The 14,658-nt window shown below is 39.5% G+C and overlaps 1 long non-coding RNA gene across 1 annotated transcript; it reads right to left on the bottom strand.

The window, feature by feature from the left end:
• Window positions 1-3,479: 3,479 nt before the first annotated feature.
• Window positions 3,480-12,771, bottom strand: LOC121498937. The gene is made up of 5 exons (XR_005989953.1): window positions 12,606-12,771; window positions 9,661-9,805; window positions 5,933-6,068; window positions 4,075-4,217; window positions 3,480-3,911 (listed from the first exon to the last, which is right to left on the bottom strand). It is a non-coding gene; the product is annotated as an uncharacterized LOC121498937 (long non-coding RNA).
• Between the last annotated feature and the right edge of the window lie 1,887 nt (window positions 12,772-14,658).

The following is a 14,658-nucleotide window of genomic DNA, read 5'->3' as shown; positions in this document are numbered from 1 at the left end:
GCCAGGTACCAGACAACTAGACAGATTTATGCCACCCCAGAGCCTCCTGAAATTATTTAAGCCAATCCTAACCTGCTTACCCTCTCTCACCTGTTTCTTCCTGTAGAAATCACAATAATGTCTCCTGCTCCCACTTGCCCTCCTTCTCCTCTGCCTCCTGACCTTTCCTGGCACTTCCCCACATGGCCCTGTGTGGCCTGGTAGGCCTCCTGCCTCTCCCTTCCGCCGGGGTATCGTTTTGGTGGTTACCATCTCCAGATCTGTTGGCCTCACCATACCTGAATAATACTAAAACCTGCTTTTAAACAGGGATGGAAATATGAGAGGGGACAGGAATAAATTTCTTTTTAGGGTATCTGAAAAGGTAAAGTTCTATTGAGTGGTCATATTGCCCTGAAAACCATTCTGTGATGGTCCTGGGTAAAGACTCATTCACAGCTGCTGAAATGTTCCTCCTTAGGGGCCACCATAGCTCACCAGCATCATCCACTGTGCTTCAGAATTGGCTCTACTGGTTAGGTAGTTACTTTTATTTTATTTTATTTTATTTTATTTTATTTATTTTAAGATTTTATTTATTTATTCGAGAGAGCGAGAGTGAGAGAGAAAGAGAACAAGCACAAGCCTGAGAAGAGGCAGAGGAAATGGGAGAAGCATATCCCCCGCTGAGCAGGGAGCCAGACATGGGGCTCCACCCCAGGACCCTGGGATCACGACCTGAGCTGAAGACCGACCCTTAACCGACTGAGCCACCCAGGTGCCCCCGTTGTTACTTTTAGTTAGTTGATTGATTATTTTGTTGATAATATGCTCACAGCTATGGGCATAGAACTGGATGTATTTTTTTCCAAGAGGACAAGGACACATTCTCCCTTTAAATCATGTGATAGGTTTGTCTGTATCTGCAGAATAGGTGTCAAGTGGTGGTTCCTAAATCTGGCTCACCAGCAGAATCGCTGATAGAATCAGAAGACATAAATGCACCTTTTTCCAGGCCTCACTCCAGTTTTACTAAGTAATTCTGGTGACCTGCCAGGTTTGGAAACTCTGAAGTGATATAGCTTAAACCAGCACTTCTTAAACTTTGATGTGTGCATGAATCCCCTGGGAATCTTGTTGAACACAGATTCTGATTCAGTGGTTCTGAGTGGGGCCTGATACTGCATTTCTAGCAAGCTCCTTGGAGCAATAATCACATTTTGAGTAGCAGAGTCCAGCACACAATTCACCCCAGGGACCTTATTTTAAAATACAGATTCTTGAGAATTTACTTGGAGGTTCTGATTCAGCAGGGTGGACTGGACCTAGGAGTCACTTCAGATCACTGTATCATATGGTTATTATATCATTCAGGATATACCAGCCTAAGGAAAAATATCTGAGTGTCACATAAGAGTGGCAATAGGATAACAGAATTTATTTATTTCAAGTGATGCATATTAGCACCTGCTCTGCACCAGCATTGTTCCAGGACCTGGAGCTACTGCGATAAATTAAGAGGGATTCTTGTTCCCATGAGGGAGATGGCAAATGAAAAAGTAAACTCCTCAACAGGTAAAATAATCCCAAGGAGTGGTAAGTGCTTTGAACACTATAAAGCCTGGTAAGGAGACAGCGTCCCAGAGAATTGCTGCTGGCAGGATAACAAGAGCCAGAGCAGCTGTGATGCTAAGGGGAGTTAGCGGGTGAGGAACAGAATTTACAAGTCCGGGAATGCTGAAGTATTTTACTTGGATAACCCTGTGTCCTTCTCACACACAACTGATGACAGATCTACTATTCTCTTCATTTTACAGGTGAAGCAACGGAGGCGTACAAAGGTTTAAAAACTGGTCTTTCAAAAATTTTATCAAAATTGTATTTTAAAATACACATATAGGAAAAAAAAAACTAAAAAATAAAAATAAAAAAATAAAATACACATATAGGGCATCTAGGTCGTACAGTCAGTTGAGTGGCCAACTTTTGGTTTTGGCACAGATCGTGATCTCAGGGTCATGAGATGGAGCCCCAAGTTGGCCTCCGCGCTCTGTGCAGAGTCTACTTGGATTCTCTCCCTCCCTCTGCCCCTCCCCACCCCTCACTCTCTCTTTCTCTCAAATATATATATATATATCTTTAAAAATATTTTAACAAAAGAAAATAAAAATACACATAAAATTTACCATCTTAACCATTTTTATTTTTAAGTGTACAGTTCAAAAGCGTTGAGTACATTCACATTGTTCTGCAACCGATCCTCAGCACATCTGAAAAGCTGAAAGTCTGTACCTCTTTTTTTTTTTAAGATTTTATTTATTTATGAAAGACACACAGAGAGAGAGGCAGAGACATAGGCAGAAGGAGAAGCAGGCTCCTTGCAGAGAGCCTGACGTGGGACTGGATCCCTAGACTCTAGGATCACACCCTGGGTGGAACCGCTGAGCCACCCAGGCATCTCTGAAAGTTTGTACCTCTTAAACCCTAACTCCCCGTCCCTCCTCCCTGGCCCCTGGCAACCTTTGTTCTTCTGCTGCTATGACTTTGACTACTCCAGGTACCTCATCTAAGTCCAATCTTATAGTATCATCTTTTTGTGCCTGGCTTATTTCACCCAGCACAATGTCCTCAAGGTGTAGCATGTGACAGGATTTCCTTCCCTTTTAGGGCTGAATAATATTCCATTGTATGTATATGACACGTTGTACTTATTCATTTCTCTGTTCACAGACACTTGGGATGATTCCACCTATTGCCTATTACGAATATACTGCTATGACCATCAGTGTAGTAATTGGTCCTCTTGCCTCTTTTCATATACACCAGACTCATCAAGGCCCTTCTTGCCCCAGGCCTCATTGTTCTTTTATCCACAAGGAAAACCTTTTCTCAGATATTCTCCAGTTCTGTGTGACACTTTGCTCAAATCTCTGCTTAAATATTACTCTCTGCTTAAATATTACTCCCAGGAGATGTAATTAATATTACTCTGGTAACCCCATCTAAAATCTACCTTCTAGTCCACAGCATTCTGTGCCCTTGTCTTGCTAGAGTGTTCTTCAGAGCACTTGTCAGTACTTGGTATTATATTATGGACTGAATATATTTGTTTGTGGCTTCTCTTCCCCATCTGTCAATATTACCTCCAAGAAGACAGACTTTTCCTTTTCCTGTAATGCTCTATCTTCATTGCCTAGGATACTACTTGGCAATAAGTAGGTGTAAATATTTATGAATGAATAAATGAATGATGTAAGGAAGGAAGGAAATGGTGGAATCTGTATTTGTATCCAGACCTTCTGTTTCCAAGGCTCTTGCAGGGTTGCTGCCTCACCCAACCTCGGGGTGCTTTAGGATCTGATTGGAGGGATGGGGCATGGGAATGAAGTTTCTGAGTGGAAGATCACTTGTGGTGAGGGTGGTGGCTGTCAGTGAGAAGTTCCAGAAGTGTAATCCAGATGCTGAAGGTGGAAGAAATAAGATCCAATCGTAACTGAAATAGTTCTTTATTGTGGGTTGAATAGTGGCCCCCAAAAGATAGTACATGTACTAACCTCTGGAACCTGTAAATGTAACTAAGAACTGTCTTAGTCTATATAGGCTGCTTTAACACAATACAAAAGCTTATTTGTTAAAAGCATCTTTTAAGATGTAATTAAGTTAAGGATCTTAAGATGAGATCATCCTGAATTATGTGGGAAAACCCTTAGTCCAATGGCACAGGTCCTTATAAGATAAAGCCAGAGGGATAGGTGAGACGTGGAAGAAAGCCATCTGAAGACAAGACAGACATTGCAGTTCATGCCACCTCAGCCAGGGAACTCTTGCGGGCCATCAGAAGCTGGAAGTGACAAGGAAGGACTCTCCCTCAGAGCCTTTGAAGGAAGCACGTCCCTGCCCACGCCTTGATTTCAGACTTCTGTCCTCCAGATCTGTGAGAATAAATTTCTGTTGCTTTAAGCCACCAATTTGTACAGCAGCCCCAGGAAACGAATACAATCCTAAACTTAGCAAACCAGAAGGGATAAGAGAGGGGGCTAGCGTTTGATGCTCTTGCTAGATTCAGGACCCAGTTTAGACACACTGAAGACGTACCTTGGGGCACCAGGTGTTCTTGCAATCCCCTGACTCCGCATATGTGTCTAGATGGGCTTCGGCCCTGGTCATGGCTGCACCGGGCAACATCTTCACTTCATGCCGCTGGGTGGGGTGGGGTATGGAGAGCCAGCAAGGGCTGGCTGCACAGTATAGTGGGCAAAGCGAACCAGATGGTAGAGAATTTAAAAACGCTAAAGATGCATAACAAGTAAGAAAGTACTGTGGGTATTGGTCATACCCCCCAAAAAAGTCATTTCTTGTCCAAATGATAAAAACTGTTTCATTTCTGAGTCTTTATCAACACTCTGCCAAAGGAAGATAGAGTCTTTTCTTTCTCTCTTTCTAGGGACTTTGAAAAGCCCAGAGAAAAAGCTTACTGGGATGAATTTAAATTAAATCTTTTCCCAAGGCTGGAAGGTGATTAATAACCCACTGCCTGGCCCTTAAAGACTTATACTTATAAAATTTGCTCAGTGCCCACTTGTCCTAAACCAATATTTTATGTAAAAACTATAGGCCTTTCAGAGCTATAATCACACCAAATAAAGTTGTGTATCTTGTGCATAGTCTTACTTGGTATTTCATGTATTAGCTTTTAACTCCCAAACTTTATATTTACTATTAGGATTTAAATTTTAATTTAAAAAAATGCTTACTTGAGCTTAATAATAGTGTTAGGTTTATAAATCAATAGCAAAAACTCATTACAATTTTTATTTTTATTTTCAACTTGTGAAATTCTCCCAACTTTCTCTTCTCTGGCCAGCTGACAGGCTGGTGTTATGGCAGTTTGATGTGTGACTGAACGGGTCTCTCCAAAATTCTTATGTCAAAACTTAATCCCCAGTACGATGGTATTTGGAGGTAGGGGCTTTGGGAGTTGATTAGGTAGTAATGGTGGAGTCCTTATGCATGGGATTAGTGCCCTTAAAAGAGACCCCAGAAATCTCCTTCACCCCTTCTGCTGCGTGAGGACACAGTAAGAAGATGGCCCTCTATGAACCAGGAAGTGGGTCCTTATTCAGACATTGAATCCATTGGCTCCTTGACCTTGGACATCTCTGCCTAGAGAACTGTGAGAAATAAATCTCTGCTGATTCTAAGTCACTCATTCTATGGCATTTTGTTAAAGCAGCCTAAAAAGACTAAGGCACAGTTCTATTTGTCAGGGCCAGACACATAGGAAAAGCCTTGCACGTTACCACAACAGTTCCCATATTGCCCATATTTGTTGGTTCTTTAGGAAAATTGTCTATTTTGCATCTTCGTGCAGGTACTGTGGAATGAACAAACATATATAAACCCATTTGATGAGAACTGTTGGCCAGCAGTCGGTACCACCAGCTAACCAGATACTTTGGCCAAGTTTCACTCTTTCACAGTATGATTGTATAAATGGAATAAAATAACATAAAATACTTAAATACTTAAAATACTTCTTGACTTCCCAAAATAATAATAATTGTTATATTAATATATTAATTTATTATTATTATTATTATTATTATTATTATTATTCCTGGCACAGAGCAGCATTTAATATATGCTACTTTGCTCTAATACACCCCTATCCCTCTTTCCATGATAATTTCATTTCTCTGTCAACTTCTGGAAGAGTGACGTTAATCCTTACTTATTTGCATGTGAGGGGTATTTTCAGGAAATCCAAACGTTAAGTCTTCTTTGTCTAAACTTTCCTCTATTATCAGCTAGTTTCTAGCTGTCTGTTTATCAGAAATTTCCAGACTGTCAACCATGCCCATTCAGTTTTACAGCATTAGCAATATTTCTTCTTTTTTCTCCACATAGTTAAGTTTCAGCACAATAGGTAGCAGGAAAAGTGGATTTCACCAACCTCAAAATGTTTATGCTTATTCATGCTGTTCCTAATGCAAGGGTCCATCCATCTCCCGGGCTGTGGCAGCTGGAGCAATCCGTGCTGACTGATTGGAGTAGGAATTCTTCTGAGTCAGTCATGAACATAGCTGGGCCTTAAAAGATGAGTATGACTTTGCTAGATATAGTTAAGAAGGAAAAGCACACCAGGTTTCTGCTAAGATGTTCAGAAAATATAAAAACGTAAGGCTCCAGTAGAACAATGATGCACTGGCTATTGTCATTCTGTTCTCTTCCGTAAGGGGCCCTGAATCAATCTTTGCTAAAAATGACATATGAACACCAAGACATGTTAACAAGTTAAACCAAAAATAGGGCAGGCAGCAAGGTGGTAATGGGGACCAGGGAAGCACTGTGGGGGTCATGGCAAAGATACACTGCTACAGAGACACCTCCTTGACCTTTGTTAAATGCTTCCACCATAAAAGCTGTAGTTTAGTTGAGAAAAAAGCTTCTCTTCGGAGATGAATATCACCATAATGTAATTAGCTTTAAAGCACTTTTAAAAAAAAAAATCTAGAATCAGGGTGAATATTTCCAAGTTGCATGACAGTGAGCAATGCTTGTCAAGTAGTATAGTCATTGGGGCACCTGAGTGCCTCAGTGTTTGAGCCTCTGGCTTTGGCTCAGGTCATGATCCCTGGGTCCTGGGATCGAGTCCCACATCAGGCTCCCCGTTAGGAGCCTGCTTCTCCTGCCTATGTTTCTGCCTGTCTCTGTGTGACTCTCGTGAATAAATAAATAAAATCTTTTTTAAAAATCTTTTAAAAAAACTACAAATAGTATAATCATTAATACAGATGCATTTTGCTGTAAACATCTCTGATACACAAATACCCTAATTTATAGAAAAAAGTATATATTTTTATGTATGTGTGTGTATATATAGAGAGAGAGGAAAAAAAAACAGAGAGAGAGGAAGCCTAAGTAATTCTTTATAGAAAGTTTGGCAGCATTTTAAAAATTCTAACTATCCCTACTGTGATCATTTGTATTAACTAGTATATCCATACATCCATTGGGTGAGTTAGGATTCTCCGCTGGTAATGGTCAAGTTGGCCACTGACATTAGGAAGGTGGCATCGTCCAGGGGAAAGAACACAGGAGACTTGATTTGAGGCCCAGATCCTCCCCGGAGTAGAGTCACCCTGGGAGCACCCTACACGCTTCAGGGCGCTGTTTTCTCAAATGTTGAATCAGACAGTTGGCTCAAATTAAATTTAAGGTAGCTTCTATATAGTTAAAACTATATAAAAGGCAATGTTCAAGGTTCAGGAATCCCAAGTGGGAAGGAAAAATGAAGAAATGCTTCTAGAGAAGATATCTTTGGGAATAGACAAGGAAGGATACATAATGGAAATTCATCATGCTTTGAGTTCGCATTCCCAAGGGAGCCATCCAATCCACAATAAGTCTACAGAAATGAAAGTTGGGAAATGTGGAGACTTTAGAAGAATAGCAAGCAGTCTAGTTTGGCTACAACGGGGATGAGCAGGTAGAGAACAAGTTCGAACATACAGATTGAGACCATACAGTTTATCTATTCAGCAAGTATTTACTCAGGACTTACGATGCGCCAAACACTGTCCTAAGCCTAAGCTACAATAGTGAGTATGGTAGGTAGGTTTCCTTAGGGAAACTTCTAGTCTTTGGGGGGAAGAGAGACTATTTAGCAGCTTTGTTAAGAGAACATTTGACAAGAACATCCAATCCAGTCTGGGGCGGGACAGTTTTTGAAGATGCCATGTGTAATCTGAAACCAAAGGTTGAATTGATGTTAGCCAGGTACTACTTGGATGTCTGTTCTAGGCTGCGAAGTATCTGCCTTCCCTACCCCTTGATGTGTAGCTCCTGTTATCAGATTATGAGCCATGTGTCCAGGAGCCAATATAAATGAGTCACTGGCACTCTGAGCAATTGAGATTATCATGCAAAAAAAGTGTATTTATCATCCCTGGACTAGGAGATACTACACCAGATACAGCATGGCATCTCTTCAATTTTAAATACAAATGTATACTTCTAGTTCAAATCCCTCATAAATGGGGAAAAAAGCAGGTAACTGTGAGACCGTGATTTTGATTGAATGCTCCCATGGATATTTAAGTCATCCAGGATGATAATGGGAATAAGAGTAGAGTCAAACTTTAAGCTTTAATGACAACATTTTCAAAGAACTTGGGTAATTTTTATCCAGTTGGAAGCAAAAGGGAAGTAAGTCCTAATAACAGCTGCGATCAACCTAAAAGCCCTGGGGAAGAGGAACAAGAAACTGTTTAGAAGTGATCATGGAGAGCATGAGGAACACAGCCACCTGCTCCAGGATGACAATGCATAGGGGAGGAGAGGCAAGGTGTGGCAGCCGGATTGAAGATGAGTTGGACTACACTTATGTTGAGATCTTGGGATGAGTTTAGCTTGAGGGTGAAAGGTGGGCACAATGGAAAGACATGGTCAAGGGGTCAAAAGAACAAACATGGTTTTGGGGACCCAGGGTCTAGGATGAGAATTTAGAACTGTGAAGAAGACTGAAAGGTTTAGATCTGTGATAGTGGTAAACAGTGGCAGGGATAAAGGACTTGATGAAGAGATGTTTCCCTATTGATGCAGGCGGGAGCTTCTCATTTATGCCTGAAGCCAGACAACAATCTCTGCTCTGTGGCTGACTTCCTGACTTAAAATATCAGCAGCTTTATGCCTTAGGTAGAAAGGTAGCATAGCCTGGGCCGCAGCCACCATAATCTCACTCAGGGTTCTTCTATGACAACCCCACAGGTTTATGGAAAAAGCAGTGGCGTCTTATTTCAAGATTACCAGTCACGGTCAGGGTTGGCATTAGCTGAATCAGTTGGAGTCCCCAGGTTTATCCTAGTTAGAACTCAGGTCTGGTCTCCATACTAAGCATGGAACTAGAATAGAAGCCAAATCGACCCATCAGTGATGGGTGATGAAAGGGGAGCCTCGGAGTGTGGAAAGAGAAGCTAAATTGTCCTTCAGCTCATTGCTCACACAGGCCACTAAGACTTCCTCTAGCCCTGGAAAGCCATACATGCAGGAATCAGAGCCCTGTCATTTCTGGCAAGGATTCCTTAAACAATTCCAAATGCAGCTCCTTTTGATTACATGACTGGGTGTGATGAGGCAGGATAAGAGCGGCATGAAACAATCCAATCATGCCTGTGAACACATCGAGAACTGAAGCCATTTGAGTGATTTGTTAGAGAGTATATGATGTCAGTGACCGGTTATGGAACCTACCAAAAAGGAGCAAGTCCGTCCCTCCTCTGGAAAGTCAAGCCTGAGGTAGACACATCTGTGCCTGTCCTCCTATCTGCTTTAAAGAGCAATCTGAGGGGTGCCTGTGTGGCTCAGTAGGTTAAGTGTCTGCCTTCGGCTCAGATCATGATCCCAGAGTCCTAGGATCAAGCCCTACGTGGGACTCCTTGCTCAGCAGGGAGTCTGCTTCTCCCTCTCCCCCTCCTCCTGCTTGTCCTTGCTCTCTGTCAAATAGATAGATAGATAGATAGATAGATAGATAGATAGATAAATAAATAAATAAATAAATAAATAAAATATTTTTTTAAAAATAAAAAAGAAAGAATCATCGAAGAGGCTGGGGGTGAACAGCAAATCTGAGCCATGCCCTGAATTGGATGAAGACACATGCACATTGTCTTCAACATATACCTCAGCAGGATCACCAAGACGTGTCTCCTTGAAGCATCCTTAGGATGGGGTTCCCAGTCAGCATGGAATCCTTCAGAACACAGCAAACCGAACAAACATTCTAATTGAATCCAAGAAGAGAAAAGAGGGGTGGACCTGGAAAAACCTAAATCAAAATGGACTTTTGAAATCCAATAAAAGATGAATGTGCTATATAAAAGCTAAATAATAAAGATGCAAATAGCAACCTAATGTTACCCTCTAGAGGACAATGGCATCTGATATTAATAATACACACATCAGACTGGGAACATGGGTCAGGTTTTCTTCATGAGAAGTGATTTTTTTTTTTTTGGATTTTATAATGCAATGAATTTATAATTCTTTTCTCCATAGTAGCTTTTCTTTTTGACTTAGTCATTTAAGATCATCTACACAGGTTTCAGTATTACTCCACCAATACTTTAAGTAGTAAAGGATTGGTGGGAGGGAAAATATGATTATAAAACTCCAATACTTGACATCAGAATCAAGTTCACTTTCCCTTTTCTGGGACTGTCCATAACTTTTAATTTCAATTCATATTATAGCTGTGTGAAACTTATTTTTTCAAGCAAGAATAAATGTATGCAGAAAGCTTTATATCTCTCTTTTTTTTAAGTGGAAGATGAAAGAGGAAAGGCCCAAGGAAAATACTAAAAGGAGAAGTCACCACTTCCCAGTACTCCTCCATCTTGTAAATTAGCTGACAGGTGTCTCTTCACCCCCACCCTTCACCACCTTTAACATGGGCTTTCACAAGATCAAGCTAGAACATCTTAGTGAAATAAAATGAGGATCTGGGTCAAGGAAGGTCCTCGACCACCAAATAGGATGGATATCTGCCTTCCAAAGTTTCAATTTTATCCAAAAAAGTCCTGGTAGCCAAAATTCTCACCCATTTTAAAACATTTCCATGTAAATGCATTAAATATACTATATATATATAAATAGTATATATATATATTAGAATTATAAATTCATTGCAATATAAAAACCAAGAAAAAAATCACTTCTCATAAAGAAAACCTGACCCATGTTCCCAGTCTAATGTGTGTATATATGTGTATATATGTATGTAAATATATGTATATATGTGTGTGTATGTATATATGTGTGTGTGTGTATATATATATATCTCACATGCTTTATCTCCTACAGAAATTTTTCCTACATTTAATTTATATACTTCCTTCCCCTTATTCTTAATCATTTTAACCTAATTCTTCCAGATGCAATTAAAGCCTATTTCCTCTACTTTGGTAATTAGAGAAATTTCCTCTATGTAGGTAATTTGACAAAAGAAAACACTGCCAATGTTTCCTTCCTAGACTGCACATCCTTAGTTACCAGGGTTTTTTTATAGTATGAATGAAAACTCAAATGGAAAATTCAGCAAACACAGAATATTCTTGTGTTAACCTCAGTTTACCTCTGCTGCATTACTCAATTTCTGTTTTTATAATGCCAGTTAACTTAGGAACTTAACAAAAATCAATTCTGATTTCTGTCAACTCTCAGCAAAGTTGATGTGTTAAGGTCCATTGGAACTAGCATTTTGACAATACAAATTCAAATGTAGTTGAATCAAACCATTTGATACTTGACTTAAAACTTGATGTAATACATTTCCTTTTCCTACTCCCTCCTACAGTACTCTTTATTTTGAAGTCTTTGGGGATCTCAGGCATGTATTTTCCAGACCCTAAAGCTACTATATGCACTAGGATTCATGTGCTTTTTGGAGACAATTCTTTTCTAAAGTCTGGTTTTATCCAAGAATTATTTGCTCCATGAAGCTGTAATCGTGAAATACTTTTTCCAATAAAAATCCTACAGTAATATATCAGGAGCTTTACAACAGTTTAATACTACAGAAAAAGGTCATTTAAATCCAATAAAGCACCATCATCATTTAACCTCTTTAACGAAGAGACTAGCTTAGCTATTATAAAATATCTTTCCAAGTTTGGCCTTAAAAATAATTATGCAAACAAATCAAGATTCAGCATTGGATAAGAGCATGAGATTTGCATTTAGAAGATTTGAATCTCTGTTCTTTTATTTACTAATCCGCCTAAACTTGGGAAAATTAACTGTTAACCTCTCCCACCTGAGAAACGGAGGCATATGGAGCACCCAGTGGTGCTTATAAGGAATAAATGCCAGCAACACTGCAAGCATCCACAGATGGTAACTCTTTGTATTAATTGAGTTCTATTAATTTTCAGTTGCAACCTTTCCTTTTTTTATTTATAAAAATAGCCCTATCTAATAAGAACATTAGCAATGAAAATAGGAAAGATTACGCTTTGAATTTATAAGAAATTCGAAATATATAATATTTATTAGATTAATTATTACAAAAAAAGATTAATTATTACACGGTCTACATTATTTTTATAATTACATATTTTATGCATACATATTTATATGTGTAATATGTTAATAAATTATAAATTTTATTTATTTCTTTATACATGTAAAATTATATGCTTTATTTAGCTTACAGCAATGTATTAATATTTAATTAAATTCCAAGTGATTTCTTATAAGCCAAATGACATCATAGTACTTCCAATTCATAATACATATTTTACATTTAAGATTTTCTGGACACAGAGTATCAAAATACAGTAATAATCATATGTGCCCAAGTTATTCAAACTGCAAATAGATAAATGTCCAATACATTACTGAGGTTTAAAACAATTGGAATTGGGCAGCCTGGTGGCTCAGCGGTTTGGCGCCACCTTCGGCCCAGGGCCTGATCTTGGAGACCCTGGATCAAGTCCCACGTCGGGCTCCCTGCATGGAGCCTGCTTCTCCCCCTGCCTATGTCTCTGCCCTCCCCCCGCCCCCGTGTCTCTTATGAATAAATAAATAAAATCTTAAAAAATAAAACAATTGGAATTATTTGCATTTACCTCAAGATTCAACCCCACACCAGTCTTTCTTTCTTTCTTTCTTTCTTTCTTTCTTTCTTTCTTTCTTTCTTTCTTTCTTTTCTTTTTCATACCAGTCTTTCTTGCTGAGATATCTTGGAGCTCTAGTAGAGAATGCTGGAGATCAAACCCAGAAAAGCAGAATCAAATCCGAAGGGTGAGGTGCGAATAAAAGGAGAGACAAAGTCTAATGAGGGTTAGAAAGTGAGCACCAGGAATGTGGCAATAAACAAGGTCAGTTTGAGTCTCAAGTCCAATCTAGCAAGTTCATGTACCACAAGTGGACTGAAAAGCATCTTGCTTTTTTACTTTTTTTTTCTATATAAAAATATTTAAGTCTAAAGAAATTTTTTGGAGTATGATTGATAGACAATGTTACATTCGTTTCTCCATATGTTATGCTGTGCTCACCGCAAGTGTACCTTCTAGCTGTTACTGTACAGCACATAGTCCCTATGCTGTACCGTTCATCCCCATGTCTTAGTTATTTTATAACTGGAAGCCTGTATCTCTCCCTCCCCTTTACCTGTTTTACCCAACCCACGCCCCTCCCCTCTGGCAACCACCAGTTTGTTCTCTGTATTTATGGGTCTGTTTCTGTTTTTGTTTATATTGGTATGTTACATGTTGTGTAGTGACACTGGTCTGCTTTTAAGGTAGACATTTTCAGAAATATTCAACAGCAAGGCCAAGGTTGCTTAGTTAAAAGCAATGATTCTAGTGAGAAATAGTCAAAGGCTGACTTAGGGAAATAAGTAGAGAAATGGAAAAGAAGGGAAAATAAAGGAATTTATCTTGGTAGTGGAATTGGCATATATTGACAACAGGTTATTTATGAAAGACTTCTGACTAACCTATTTTTTCATAATTCTTAAAAATACATTCAATCATTGCAAAGTATACGATAGGAAATGTTTTGCCTTTTATGTGTTTGGTCAAATACTACCCTTCCTGTTCTGAACCAAGAGCCAAGATTCTAAGTTTTATGATATTGCACTATGGCCAGGTGCTTAAGCTCGCCCCCCTACACAAGTATCAAATCCGTCAGTGTAGGAAGCTAGAAAGAGTAATCAACATATTACACAATTTAATATTAACTCAGCAGAATATTTATAGTATTTCCTCTATTTCCCCTTTGCCTTGCCATCTCATTTATGCTTTTGTGATGTGTTTTGACATCATTTGGGGTGCCTGAAGGTGAGGGCAAGCTTTCCATTCTATTTTTTCAGCATTTCTGTTTATGTCCATGTTGTGATGGGCTCTGATCCCCACAACTCAGACCCAGTTATGCAGTCTCTAACTGATTTCAGCAGTGTCCTTTGAATACTTTAAGACACCACATGAAATCCTTGCCAATTTCTTATGTTGTGCAAAATGGCATCCTAGTTTTATTTTCTCATCATTGCCATCATTACCACACCTCTCTGCATAGCTTTTGTCCTTGAGGGATAGAGTATCTTCCATTCCCTTTTCAAAAATTTTGCCCCCATTTAAACCTTCAAAGATTTCTGTGCCCACAGCTCCATTCCCGCTTCTTTTTTTTTTTTTAAGAGTTATTTTTTTGTTTGAAGGAAGGTGGGTGGAGCAAAAGGAGGGGGAGAGAAAATCCAAGCAGACTCCCTGTTGAGTGCAAGCCCAACACAGGACTCAATCTCACAACCCTGAGATCAGACCTGAGCCAACAAGAGTCGACCACTTAACTGCCTGAGCCGCCAGGCACACCCTCCATTTCCACTTCTTTCTAACCTATACAATTTTTTTTTTTTTTTACTAAATTAAACGTAACAGTCCCCCCTCCCCATTTATAATAGTTTATCAAACATCATTTGGTTCTGGAATTGAAATCAATGGAAAACATTTCCTGCCTCATAGGGAAATGAAAATTAAGTTCCAGGTTGCTTAAGGGATGTAGTCCAGGGAGCTGGCTGTCCCCCAAGAAGACAAAGATGCGGGAGCCAGAGGCAGCTGCCTGCAGTCGGATTGGCACTTCTGGGGATGGTTATGTTGTTCGCAGATGGTGCCTTGATAGATGCGT

Source organism: Vulpes lagopus, chromosome 9 (assembly GCF_018345385.1).
Source record: "Vulpes lagopus strain Blue_001 chromosome 9, ASM1834538v1, whole genome shotgun sequence".
Classification (NCBI taxonomy): domain Eukaryota; kingdom Metazoa; phylum Chordata; class Mammalia; order Carnivora; family Canidae; genus Vulpes; species Vulpes lagopus.
Note: the sequence above shows the minus strand (reverse complement) of the source record. Positions and strands in the feature narration are given on the sequence as shown.